This window comes from Eschrichtius robustus, chromosome 11 (genome assembly GCF_028021215.1).
Source record: "Eschrichtius robustus isolate mEscRob2 chromosome 11, mEscRob2.pri, whole genome shotgun sequence".
Classification (NCBI taxonomy): domain Eukaryota; kingdom Metazoa; phylum Chordata; class Mammalia; order Artiodactyla; family Eschrichtiidae; genus Eschrichtius; species Eschrichtius robustus.
In genome coordinates, this window is record NC_090834.1 from 81,958,876 (window position 1) to 81,973,011 (window position 14,136).

A 14,136-nucleotide genomic window follows, 5' to 3' on the forward strand; every position below is an offset into this window, starting at 1 on the left:
TTTTGTTTTGCTTTTTTGTTGTTTTTGAATTGCTGCTGGACTAAGTTCAGAAGGATTTAAAATTATTCATTATGGAAAGAAAAGTCATACACCACATAGGATCTACTAATTCATGATGATGAGCTTCATAATAACAAGTGATAGTGCTATTTTCAAGATTCTCCATGTCACAAATGGTAAAACAGAGGCACACGAGGTTAAGTAGTACATGTGGGTGACTGATAACTATTAAATTTATTGGTGGGAATCAAATCCAGTTGATATAATATCAAACTTTCTTCTTTGGAAACTTGGTTTTCCAGCTACAATATTAGAAAAAGAATCTAATCTAAATGATTTTAACAAAAAATCTGTGGCTCATGTTCCATCAGTAGGAGCTTTAATGTATTTTTCTGGTTGGGCTCTGATTTTTCTGAACAAATTCTAAAAATAGAGACCCCATAATATAAAAGGCTTCACAGTGAGCCCCACAGACTAGCATATCTGAAAGTAGGCACATGAATTGCTAAGAGAATATCTGTTGTGCACAAAGAATTCATGTTTGATAAGAAAATGTTCTCAAAAATATACATAACTTGAAACTGACACTGTCCTAGAGAAACATCACAGTCAGGCCCTCCCCACAATATCCTTTAGTAAATAAAATATGTATCTTGAGAATGTTTATCTCTTTCTTTGATTCTTGATGACATATTATCTGGGTATAAATATTTTAGTGACAAAATTTCTCTATACTTCTATACTCATATTTTATGAAGAAGCCACCTAAGGTCAGTTTGTTTCAAAGTTTGTTAGTGTCATTATCTATCTGTCTATCTATCTATCTGGCTGAACCACACTGACTCCATTTTGTCAGCTCCATCTCAGGCTGGCTACCCCCTCCCCTTTCTGAGTGACTGAGCTTTAGCCTACTCACAAGGACTGTGTCCAAGCCAGATAAGTTCTCTATCAGCTTTTACCTTTGCCTTTGCCTTCATCTGATATGAAAACTGGAAGAGTGCCTTTTGCTGATGCAGATGGTTAATGGTCATGAGACCCCTAGGGGGAGGAAAAACCCCCAGTTCCCAGGAATGTGGACTTGCTTCTTCCTAGTGGTCAGATTCTATTTTTAGCTTTGGTGCCCTTAAATCCGCCTATACCCCTTTCAGCTGTGTGGATGGAGTGCAGCTGTGAAGGCCTCTGAAGCATTGTTAGCCCAATCCCACCAGTATGTAAGTTACCCTCAATAAATTTCATAAGTGCACTTTGTGGAGTTGCCTGCTTCATTGTTCAGTCTTCAAGTTCCTTCTAGTTCAGAGGATGTTATTCAATATCTCTGCCTCCCAACATTGTCTGTCAGGTTTTTTTGGGCCACTCATAAGAGTCTTTCTTTATCCTTAAAATGCAGCCATTTAATTGGTATGTATCTCATGATTGATCATTTCATCTGTTTCCTTGGGACACCATTGCCCTTTCAAACTACATATTTTAGGTTTTTGTTCTCTCCATCTCCCCACCTCAAAATTTTTTCTTTTCTCAAAAGTCTTTGAATATTTTTGTTCTATATTTTTTCTAGTTTCTTTCAAGAATACCACTCTAGGAAGTTGAAATGCTTTTATCTTTTAGTTGAATAAGTTTCTCTGTAAGCATTTTTCTTTTGTTTGTTTCCATTTTATTTGCTCATTGCCTGTGTCTTTCCTACAGTTTTCTCCTTTTAATATCTCTTTGCTGTTTAATTATAGTTTCTTGGGTTTTTTGGTCACCACTGGAATTATAGCACACAGTACAATGCCTGCCATATAGTGTAGTTTCAACAAGTATTTGTTGAATATATTAAGAATAAAGGAAAAAGCAAGAACTTTCTTGCTTCTTTATCCTATTAGTGTTAGTGGTGAGTGAAAGGAAGCTCATTTTCATTGATTTTATGTGTTTCGTTTGTCAACCAAGCAGAATAGGCAAGACTATTATTTACTTAGTAAAATATTTATTGATAGTGTAGTCTGCACATGTTTCTGTAGGCCATAATATATGGTAGTTAATGCAGGCTTTGTTGACAGATAGATCTGGTTTCAGGTCACAGTTCTGCTGGGTAATAACTGGGACAGTGTGGTAACAAGATCATGTTGTTCCTCCATAACTCCAGTGCCTTATCATGGTGTCTTTCACAAAGTAGGTCCTCAACAGATATTTCTGGAATGTCTATTGGGTGAATAAATTTACAAAATTTTGGACGTAGTTTTTCTTTTTTTTCATTTTCTTAGAAATATTATAATTAATAAATTTATACATCATAAAATACCATAATATATATCAAAATTACAAACAAGACTATGGATTTAAAAGATATTTAAAGCCAAGTATAACTGTCCATTGATTTAAAAAAATATTACCCACTGTTTGATTGTGTTTGTTCAGTGACATAGGAAAAGAATGGCATTATTTCTTTCAAGTGGCTGAATATCAGGTATGTGTTAGAGCTTGAAATGGGCATGGAGAAAAAGAAGCTACCCCAGAGTTGACCCAAACTCAGCTAATGATATCCAAGTAGCCAAAAAGCTTACAAAGAATTAATTCTTTATGTAACATAGGTTTACAAGGTAAAAAAAAATATGATTAAAATAGTGTCAGAGGACAGCAGATTATCCTTCCTGAACTGCTTTTTCTTTTAAAATAAATGATCAAAAGTAAAGAGGACTTCAAATTCCAGCTTCCTGACACAGTAATATATATATGTATATATATATATATTTGTTTTTTTTTTTAAACGAAAAGTTGGTGGGTTTTTTATTAATTAATTAATTTTTGGCTGCATTGGGTCTTTGTTGCTGTTTTCTCTAGTTGCAGTGACTGGGGGGCTACTCTTCATTGCTGCGCGCAGGCTTCTCATCGCGGTGGCTTCTCTTGTTGTGGAGCACGGGCTCTAGGCGCACGGGCTTCAGTAGTTGTGGCAGGTGGGCTCAGTAGTTGTGGCTCGCGGGCTCTAGAGCGCAGGCTCAGTAGTCGTGGCACACGGGCTTAGCTGTTCCGCGTCATGTGGGATCTTCCTGGACCAGGGATCCAACCCGTGTCCCCTGCATTGACAGGTGGATTCTTAACCACTGTGCCACCAGGGAAGTCCCAGTAGTAGGAATTTTAAGTCAGCTTCTGTCAGGATTTTGGTGAAAGGAAAGGCTATTTAACCAGGCAAGAATGACTCATATTATTTTATAAAAGAAAAAAAAAATGTGAGGAAAATGCAGGCATAGAAGAGAATTCTATGATTTTCATATCTAAAAAAAAATCTATGTGTATAATCTGTAGTTATTAAACATAGTCCAGAGGAAATGTGTGCATGTGGGTTTATGTTGAAGTATGTTCAGCCAAGCATTGTTTGTATTATTGAAAAATTAGACATAATTTTAGACATAAATGTCCACAAATAAATTATGATGCATTCATATGATGAAATAATATATAATAATGCAAGTGTTAGATTTGGCAGATACTGTTACTATTAAAGATACCTATTTTAATTTATATATTGTTAAAAATATTTGCTCACCCTCCTTATACATCCCAGACTCACTGATATCAGGCTTGACCAAAGGACTTAAATAAGGAAATGAAATGTGAGCAGAAGAGATGCCTGCCACTTTTCTACAGAAACATCCATTCTCCATGCTTTTTCTTCCCTGTGCTATGATACATGCAATGTCCCTGTTAGTGTCTGTTCCATCATTCTGGTCTCATAGTGGAGAGTGACGGAGTCATGGAACAGAGCAGCTACCCACTCCTGTTGGCTGCACAGTAAGATTAAACCTTTGTTGTTGGGAGTCACCAGCGTTTTAGAGTCATTTGTTATTGCCAACAGCATAACTTTGAGGTGACACTGAGAGAGTAAATCCATCATCCTGACATAGCTTATATTGTTAACATTCTACCTCCTCAAATTCTGAATGTAAATCGATTAATTCATAAATCTATAGTGGCTATATACAAATGATATATAATGCCATCTGCTTGTGACTTTGTCATACATCCTTTCACTTTAAGTCAGGGAATCATTTTGCTGTTTGCAAATGTGTAAGTTCAGATACAGTATACAGAGGCACTCCAGTGATACATTGTTCTTCATTAAAAAAAATGGACGATTTATCTAATCTACTTACCCTCCTAATTGTCTACCCTTTTTCAACTACTGATTTACCTATATGGATAGATATAAAAGAACACACAATAAACCATGAGCCATGGTTAGAAGTGAGGGGGCAGAAGGAGGAGGAAACATAATTTTTACTTTATACAAATACGTATTAGTTTATTCTTTATAAAAATTGTAGCACAGATTGTGGTGATGGTTTCACAAATGAATGCTTATCTCCAAACTCATCAAATTGTATATATTATTATAGCTTTTTGTATGTCTAAAAAATTAATAAAACAAAATAGCCGAGGGAAGAAAATGCCAAATATGTATGTGTATATATGTATTATATATATAATACATAATTTAAAAATGAAAATAGGCTAACTGAAAATGCTATAATTTATCTTTACCCCTGTGAATATTATCATGGATTTCAGAAGTATTTTTTTAAGTCATTTGATTTTTTTTAAGGGTTAATTTCGTTGTGTGTTTGTTGCTTTATTCACATATTTGTAAGGGTGTCCAACTGTGTGTATATATATATGAAAATCTGGATTTTATCTCTTGGCTGACATATTTAAATGCATGCTACTGAAATGAAATACAGTTTACCAAAAAATGTTTTCTTTATTTAATGAGAATGGCCAAATCTACTAAAAAGAAAAGAAAATAAGCCACATTTCATTTTTATGCTATAGTATTTCATGACTACACTCTAATGAGTGAAATATGCTTCTTTAGAGAAGTCTAAAACTCTGCAATAATTTTTCCAGAATTTTTATTCACTTTATTTTTGGTAGAGATGAGATGCCTGACCTTCTTTTAACTTTAAATGTTGAGGCCCATAGTTTATAAAATGCTATAGACACATCTCTAAACCAAAGAAATCCATTAAAATGGATTTTAAATGGATTTCCTTCAAGAAGATAGCATTAGAAGTCTTCTTTACCTCTTATTTTGAAACAGTCAGGAGTTAATGTTTTTCTCTAAAGTCATGTTGGTCAAAGATTAGCTTTTTCCCCGTGTAACTCTGGAGATCTCAGGAGATTGGGTGAATGTTCTAGGACAGCAGATTTGAATTTTATATAGGGGGGCTTTCTGACATCCAGTTCAATAACTGAGGAGTAGGAAATGAAGAGGAAATTAATACGTGAAGTCTAATAAACCTTGAAATGCTTCCCTCTTCCTCTCCTTCTTAGTTAAAGAACTTTAGAGGTAAATAAATCTTGCTTTTAATTCTGGTTTGGTTGCTTTCTAGTTGCAGGATCTTGGATGAATCAGTTAACTTCTCTGAAGCTGTGTTTTCTCTGATTTATAAAAGGGAATAACAATATATTCTGCACTGGCTTGGGGAAGATTAAAATACAATAATGTACATACAGTGCTTAGCAGAGTATGTGTCTAAATACAGGTGTCCCACACAAGGGAGGCTTTGCCTGCTTTATAAAAATGTGTATTTTTATGTGAGCAAACAGATGACCCTTAGATGCACTTAAGAGCCTGATTCATCAAAAGCGCCTAACACAGATATCATGCAGGTATCTTGAGTTATGCCACACTTCTGTCCCCAAAAACTGCAAATAAGAAGGGTCACCTAAGGCTCTTGTCAACAATGCAGATGCCTAGAGCTCACCTCAGAAATTCTGATAGGGATGATCTGGGATGGAACCTACTCATCAAAAGTTTAGCCACTATTCCCATGTCTGAGGAAGGTAGCCTGAGGCAGGTAGTCCCCCTTCAAGGAACTCTGGCTTCATTTTTATAGGTGAATTTGATATTATTATAACTTTTAGCTCTTTTCAAAACACCACCAAGACTTTAATCTGAGATGAGGCTGTCTGCATACAGGCTATTCTAGGATCGTCGTGCTTATATTCAAGTAGGGGTCAGTTTCCCAAGGAATAAACTCCTGTGAAAAAGGATACACCCCTCGGGGGTCTTATTTAGCCATTGTTTTTAGATTAAAAAGCACTTCCCACACTGCTCTATTTCTATTAGGATTAACCCCCGGTTACAACACGTTTTCAGTAGCTTATTTAAGGTGTTTGAAAAATGCCCCCACCTCATTCATGTAAAGGTAGAATTGGTTAACCCGACAGCCATCCCCTTCCTCTACAGGTCATCTCCGAGTCAAAATGATACTCTTCGCTTCTCTGATTTTTATTACCTTTGGGCTTTGATGGGTATAATTGACCAGCTTGGCTTCAAAGTGACTCAGATGATATTTCATCTCTGTCACTTGATGGACTGACCTCTCCTTTTACAGTAATGGGCTCTTGCTAACCTCTGCTGAGGTCACCTTTGTTGCCAAACCACGCTCTGAATTAAAGCAGCTGGTTGCTAACTGGTCACAGCACGAAGTAAGCCTGTCCTCTAGTGGCCGCTGTTCAGATTGCGCCTTCAGGGCTTTGGTTCCGCCTTCACTCGCGGGGGTCGGGGCTGGAGCAATTTAAGTCAGAAATAAATTAGTCCACACAAAAAATAGATGTCTCTCAGTTTCACCAAATAATAATGTTATTAGTGTGAGAATTTTTCTCAAAGTATTATTTTGGATGAGCCGACACGAATAGCATTTCGATAAAAATAAGCAGTTATTAAGAAATGCTTTGAAAATGTGCATGTGTTTAGTAAAAGACTATTTCCCATCATATAAATGGAGGAGGAAGTGAGTTGCAAGATAGAATTGTTCATACTATACCTAGACTTTTTTTTTTTTTTTTTTTAATGAAAGCTTATTTATTTATTTATGGCTGTGTTGGGTCTTCGTTTCTGTGCGAGGGCTTTCTCTAGTTGCGGCGAGTGGGGCCCACTCTTAATCGCGGTGCGCGGGCCTCTCACTGTTGCGGCCTCTCTTGTTGCGGAGCACAAGCTCCAGACGCTCAGGCTCAGTAGTTGTGGCTCACAGGCCTAGTTGCTCCGCGGCTTTTGGGATCTTCCCAGACCAGGGCTCGAACCCGTGTCCCCTGAATTGGCAGGCAGATTCTCAACCACTGCGCCACCAGGGAAGCCCGCCTAGACTTTTTATATTAAGGAATCAGTTTGATTCCCAGGATATCTGAATTCTTGTCTCATCATCTACCCACTCTTGTTAAAAACCCTTCATTGAATTCTTGTTGTCAATACATTAAAATATAAACTCCTTAGAAAAACGGGCTTTCACAATATGGGTCGAAACAATTTTTAAGAAGTTTTTGCTACTCATTCATTTTTCATTCTAAGATTCTGGCCAGATCAAATTACATGTATCTAGACAAGTTACATCCATTCATATTTCTTTCCTTTACCACATGCTGTTCTTCTACTTGAAATGTCCTTCTTCCCTTCTTCCTTTCTTCCCTCCTTCAGAGACTTGTCCAAACACAGAATTCCTTCTTCTTGACTTAAGTATTGTGTTCTCTGTAAAACTTTCCTGACTCTTCCTTTTCCTAATTCTGCCTTAAAAATTCTACTACATCATCACTTAATATAGTAGACTGAGTTTTTGAGGATTTTCTTAAAGCCTGGTAGTGTGCCTGTGATCTAAAACATACTCAAGTCACACATTTCTGTGAATAAAAGATTGATTTAATGTATAAATAAGCTTCATTGTGTTTCCAAGTATAAACTGGTAGATATACTCTGAACTTAATTCTACCTGTGATTTTCCTTCTAAGACACTGATGGTGGTATCCGTCATTATTGCAGCCCAGCATCCATTCCCCATTATTTTAATAATGACTCCCAGTCCCATTGTTGTAGTAATGACTCCCAGATTCTATTTCTGTACTTCCATGCACTCCCATGTGCTTCCAGTGGTGTTGACTCCATTCAATTCTGCTTCTGTTAATGAGCGTGTGGTTTAGATCTGACTAATGAGAGTACCACATTCTTCTGGCCTTGGTGATTGACTCAAGGATGGACAACATTAAGACACTGCTAATCCTCCTGGAAAAGAGACTCATAGTTTTCCACTAACTATGAATCATGAAAGATGAGAGGAATGGAACTTCTACCACCATCTTGCTACCACACGAAGCCAGCGTTTTGGTAACAGAGCAGAAAGGCACAGAAATTGGAATGTTGGTGATGTTGTTGAGAATATAAATTGTCATGACTCAATAGAGCATATTTTGGAATGTGATCTAGTTAATATTGGTTTTTCTACCCTTCTGAAGTCCAAAGAGTCATAATTGATTATATGTATTTCACTAGTTATCCTTACTCAGACCTTACTATTGATCCTTACTTATCTGAGCTCAAACAGAAAGCAAGCAAGCATCCATCAACAGATACGTCTTAATAGTTGTCATAAAATTAAAAAAAAAAATGCCATGGTTGGTTTGGACCTCAGGTGTACTAATTCTGAGATATTGAGTTTTGCACCTGTGTCTGAGAATTCCCCAGGTGCATGAAACTCCAATTACCCATGGTAGTAACTTTCTGGTTAATATACCCTTTATTATCTGTCTTCCCTGAATCACTTCCCCACTTTTCTGTTAGTGTTCTCTGTACCTCCCAAGCAAACTATCTGCATTTGAAATTTTGTCTCAGAGTCTTCTTCTGGGGGAACCCAGACTAAGACTCAGACTCTGTGTGTGTTGTGTGCACATGAGTGTGTGTTTGTGTGCTTTTGTGAGATGTGTGTACTATATCCTGGGATTTGTATAATAGGACCCTTTTATAATGTTGGGGAGGTTTGGGTTTTTTTGTTCTTTTTTCTTTTGTAGATTATCTGATCCCTGTGTCTGTGTTTATGTCTTTTTGTTGGCTGTCAAGTAACTCAGGGACAGATGTGTTGCCAACTTCTAATAATATTAGATTACCCCATAGCCTGCCTTCTACATATTAATTTCACTTTTGGATTCATCTTTTCCCAATAATATCTTCCTTTTGTTCTGTTTCTTCTCTACTTTTAAAATCTTACCATGTGTATTTGTTCCTTTCTGAAAAAGACAAGTTTTTTTTAATTAAGTTTAATTTACTATTCCTAACACTATGTAGGTCACTTTGTGCCATTAAAATAGAAGTTGATTAAGATGACTAAATAAAACTGGAAATACAAGCATATATCTCCAATCTATCCAGTTGAAAACAATACTTATCATGTATCACTTCAACCAAGCATTAAGGGAAAATTCAGGTTTCAAGAAGCCCCAGTAGTCTTTAATTTGAGGGGACTTTTTAAAAAAATAATACAAAATTACAAACATAGAACTAGAAAGTGAATGAGAAAACAAAAAACAATTATAAATTTTTAAAAGGTCACATACACCGAAAACATCACAAAACTCAGAAAAAATAACATAAGGTATGTCTTAAGTAACTACCTGTCACAAGTCTATAATTACTTTTCTGACATTTTGACTACTTGCTCTTTGAATATTTTAATGCATTTTTATAACACTTTCTACAGAAAACAAAATTGAAACACAACTCATTGCTTCCTCCAAAAGAGCAGATCAAACACTTTAAATCATTAATATTGTTTTTAAAATTTTTGTTTCACAACTTACTGCCATGCAAATTTTTATCAATTATGGGAAATCCCCTTTTAATTCCCCTTCATATATGAACTATGTGATGTCATTGTATTTCACATTTTCTTGTGCAGGAACTACTCTTAAACCCTCTTTGAACTGATGTCACTCATCTACTAGTCTGTTAGCATAACCATATCTTAAGAAACTTTTAAAAAATGACAATGCGACCGTGTTTTTAGGGTCCCTCACTTGGTCTTGGAAGGTCCAGGGAAAATTGGGCTCCTGGTGCTTAAGGTTTATTAGCTTCACTATGTATAAATATGCCCTGCAAGCAAGGGCAGAAGCACCATGTCTTTAGTTAATTACTTAAAGCGTTAAACATTTACAGTTGACCCCTCTGTATCCAGGGGTTCTGCATCTGTGGATTCAACGAACCATGGATCAAATATATCCCCCCCCCAAAAAAAAACTCCACAAAGTTCCAAAAAGGGAAAATTAAATTTGCTGGCAACTATTTAAATAACATTTACATTGTATTTACAATTATTTACATAGCATTTACATTATATTAGGTATTTTCAGTAATCTAGAGATGATTTAAAGTATATCGGAGGATGTGTATAGGTTATATGCAAATACTACGCCATTTTATATAAGGAAGTTGAGCATCCTCGGATTTTGGATTCCGAGGCGGGTCCTGGAACCAATCCCCATGAAAACCAAGGGACGACTGTAGTTCAACATAAAAAGTAGCTCGTAATTGCTACTAGAAATGAGAACTAGTTGAGCCCACGTCTTCCTGGAAAGAGAAAAGGATTGACATTTAGTGAGGGCCTACTCAGGCCAACCTGTATCACGTAACTGTATAAAAATGAATCCATTTACAAATCTATTCAATAAATACTTAAAAGCACCAATTCTCCAGGATACTGGAAATCTAGTTGTCAAAGAAGACAGATCTGTACCTTAAATTCTAATAGGGGAAATAGATAATAAAGATTAAACAAACAAATAACTACAAATTGTATGAGTGCTCTGAAGGAAACAAATGGATTGCTATGAGAAAGAAAACTGAGGGATGGGAAACCAAGTTTAGATCTACAAATCTCTAAAGTATTATTTAAACTGAGACTTACAAGATGAGACAGACCAGACACAAGAAAAATGAGAAAAGTGTGGCCAAGGGTGGGAACAGTTTGTGCAGAGACACTGAGACGTAAAATACCATGACTTATTTGGGGCAACTTAGAGGAGATCACTGTGCTGACTCAAGTGGGTGGCACAGGTGGCCCCCAGATCACTGCAGCCTTGGAGGCCGGGGCAAGGAAGGTTCTGAGTGCAGCAAGGAGCAGTTTAAGGGTTGGATTTAAGGCTGACAACATACTTGTCATTCAGTCCACTGTGTGCAGCATGGAGCATATAAATACAATACAGGGAAGCAGGGAGGGCAGGTAGGAGACTCTCCAACAGCATGGGTAAGAGGTGACAGCTGCTTGCACTAAACAGAGATTGCAGATAGGTGGAGTGTCAGAAAACAGATGCTAATTGCTGTCGAGTAGAATGTGAAGCAAAATGGGAGAAAGAGGATTCAAATTTGATTCCCTGGTGCTGCACACGTTTACTGATGTGGAGAAAGATTGGGGGAGAAAAAGATTTCATTTACAAGCCTGTGGGGTAAGTGTTTTTGTGTTTATGGATAATGAGAGAGCTTTAACTTTCCCCCCATCATTCAATGCAAAAGTGGAAGAATATAAATAAATTTTTCCTGGATTTATTACCTTCAGAAATGCACATTTTGAATACTGATCTTCCTTTCTCCCACTTTTTTGAATGTTTGGCCTAGTTGGTCTGTAAGTATTGGTATGGTATTCACGCCTCTGTATGTAGAATGGCTGTTCTGTTAGTGCCGCCTTACCTTCAGAATGTCCACTAGAGGGAGCTATTACAATGTTTTTTATTCATAGCTTTTGGTAACTATGGTGAAGTTAGTATCCTCTGGTCACCCATAGACTTAATAAAGATTACGTCGTTATTTTTTATAAAATTGTATGCATATTTTACATACAAGATCCTGGAGTGTTGATCAGAAACCTTTTGGAAGGAGAAAATGTAGGAAATGAAGGGGAAAAAAAGAAGCTCATCGTTTAAATAATTGGCAACAAAGCATCTAAGTTAAGCTGTGATTGAGGAAGAATCTGAAAATATTTTAGTAAGTAAGGCATACAGGGTTATATAAAATTTAATAGAAACCAGTGTTATTACCTTAAGATGTGTAAAATTATATTATTCACTGTGCTGTCTTTATTTTTTATTTTAAGTGAATAGTAAATATTTAAGAACAATTTAAAAAGTTACCTTTTACATGGTCCCCAAATCTGTTTTTCCTCTAAGGTCATACGTTACTGAATATAAAATTTCTCTACCATAGGAAGTTTTTAGAGCACACGAGTCACATAGTATAAATATCTCCAGTTAAATAACACACAATAAGCATAAACATAACAAGAACAAAAACAACAATAATAGCAACCATTTGGGTGCCACTTGATCTGCTAATAATGTTATGTATAGATTCTTATTTAATCCTTTCCATTAGGTCGGAAATGTTGGTTTCAGATACAGTGCAAGACAGGCCAGCCCTGGGGTGTCCCTTCCCTTTGTTGTGTGCTGAACCATGAAATGCTGCTTGAGGACAGTAGCAGCAGGGTAGCAGCAGTCCATGCAAGGGTATGAGCGACAAAGACATCACTCAGAATGGAGTTTCTTAGGTGCCAGTAGACAGATGAGTGCCCTTCCAGTGAAGCATGTGTTTCTAATTTGGGATTGCCCTCCTCCCAAGGATCTAACACGTAATGTGTTGTGAGTTCTGAAAGTGCCTTGGATTTTATTTGTTACCTCCGGGTATCAGATAAAGTGGTAAATACCACCTTTTTAATTGGCACTGTTCCATCCTAACCGATGGCCATTAGTTCAGCCTGCTGGGGAATCGGCCTTTAGCTGTCTGTCTGAAAATAAGCAGGTCACCTCTGCACAAACCCAACTCACAATGAGAGAAATAGTCCAGGAGGTTTGAAAACAGCATGTGACAATAAAATCTGAGGAAGAAAACTTTCTCAACCACGGAAGATATGCATTTGATATATCTTAACATTTTTTTATCCAGAGCCCATGAAAGAAATCATCATAATTTAATGATACAAAACCTGGGATGTGTTAATATTTAGCTCAGTGGTTCTGAATTCTGGCTACACACTGAAATCATTTGGGAAAATATTAATCTCAGATGCTCAGGCCACACTTCATACCAATTAAATCAGAATTGCTGGGATTAAAATCCAGGCATTAGTCATTTTTTAAGTTTTCCAGGTGACTCCAATGTGCAGCCAGTTCTGGAAATCATTGGTGTAGTGTAGTGTTTCCCAAATCTTTATATTATAGGAGTCACCTTGGGATCTTGTTAAAATACTGATTTTGCTTCAGTAAGTTTTGTGTGAAGCCTGAAATTCCCAGAAGATGGCGATGTTGCTGTTCACATACCACTGCTCAGCCTGGGTACCAGGCAATGTGGGTGGGCTTTTCTCTCTATCAACACAGAGCTCCTAAAATGCCAGGAGTCTTTCAACTTATTTGGTGATATGTATTGTTGCTTGATGGTGTGGAAGCTTTTGGATATTTGACACAAACCTCAGCCCATCGTCTGAGAGTCTTTAACTTTGCTCCGAAACCCACTAAGATTCTCTGCTTAGATGATTTTTTTCTTTCAGGAAACCTGGGCAACAGATATTCAGATTTTCAGCAGGAAGGAGTTTATAAGCAACAAAGTGTATATAAATTAGTGGAAGCACAATGAGTTTGTGGACAATACATTACCCACCTGATTATCGTATCACTAGTATAGTAGGTAAAATTAGGTCTGTGGATTTTGAGATGCTTTTCCACTGAGTCAGAAATGGAAATACAGAGAAGTTAAGAAACTTACCTAAAGTCACACAGTAAATAATTGGTGAAATCAGGATTTAAACCCAGGCAGTAGGTGTTTCTAAGCCTTTGCTTCTAACCACCATTTTATACAGCTTTGCAATAAACCTGATACTTAGGAACCAATTAATAGATAAGAAAATTAGAGCCCTGAAAAGTAAGTGACTTATTCTATTATCAAAAAGTGGTCAATGGGGCTTCCCTGGTGGCGCAGTGGTTGAGAATCTGCCTGCCAATGCAGGGAACACGGGTTCGAGCCCTGGTCTGGGAGGATCCCACATGCCGCGGAGCAACTAGGCCCGTGAGCCACAATTACTGAGCCTGCGCGTCTGGAGCCTGTGCTCTGCAACAAGAGAGGCCGCGATAGTGAGAGGCCTGCGCACCGCGATGAAGAGTGGCCCCCGCTTGCCGCAGCTAGAGAAAGCCCTCGCACAGAAACGAAGACCCAAAACAGCCATTAAAAAAAAAAAGTGGTCAATGGCCAGGGATGGGTTGAAACTCAGATTTATTTTCCTTCAGTTGTAAAGTCCAAGTTGTTGTCCATGTAGCTTCTGAAACCAAGGGAGAATCTTGTCAAACACCAGAAAATACTGA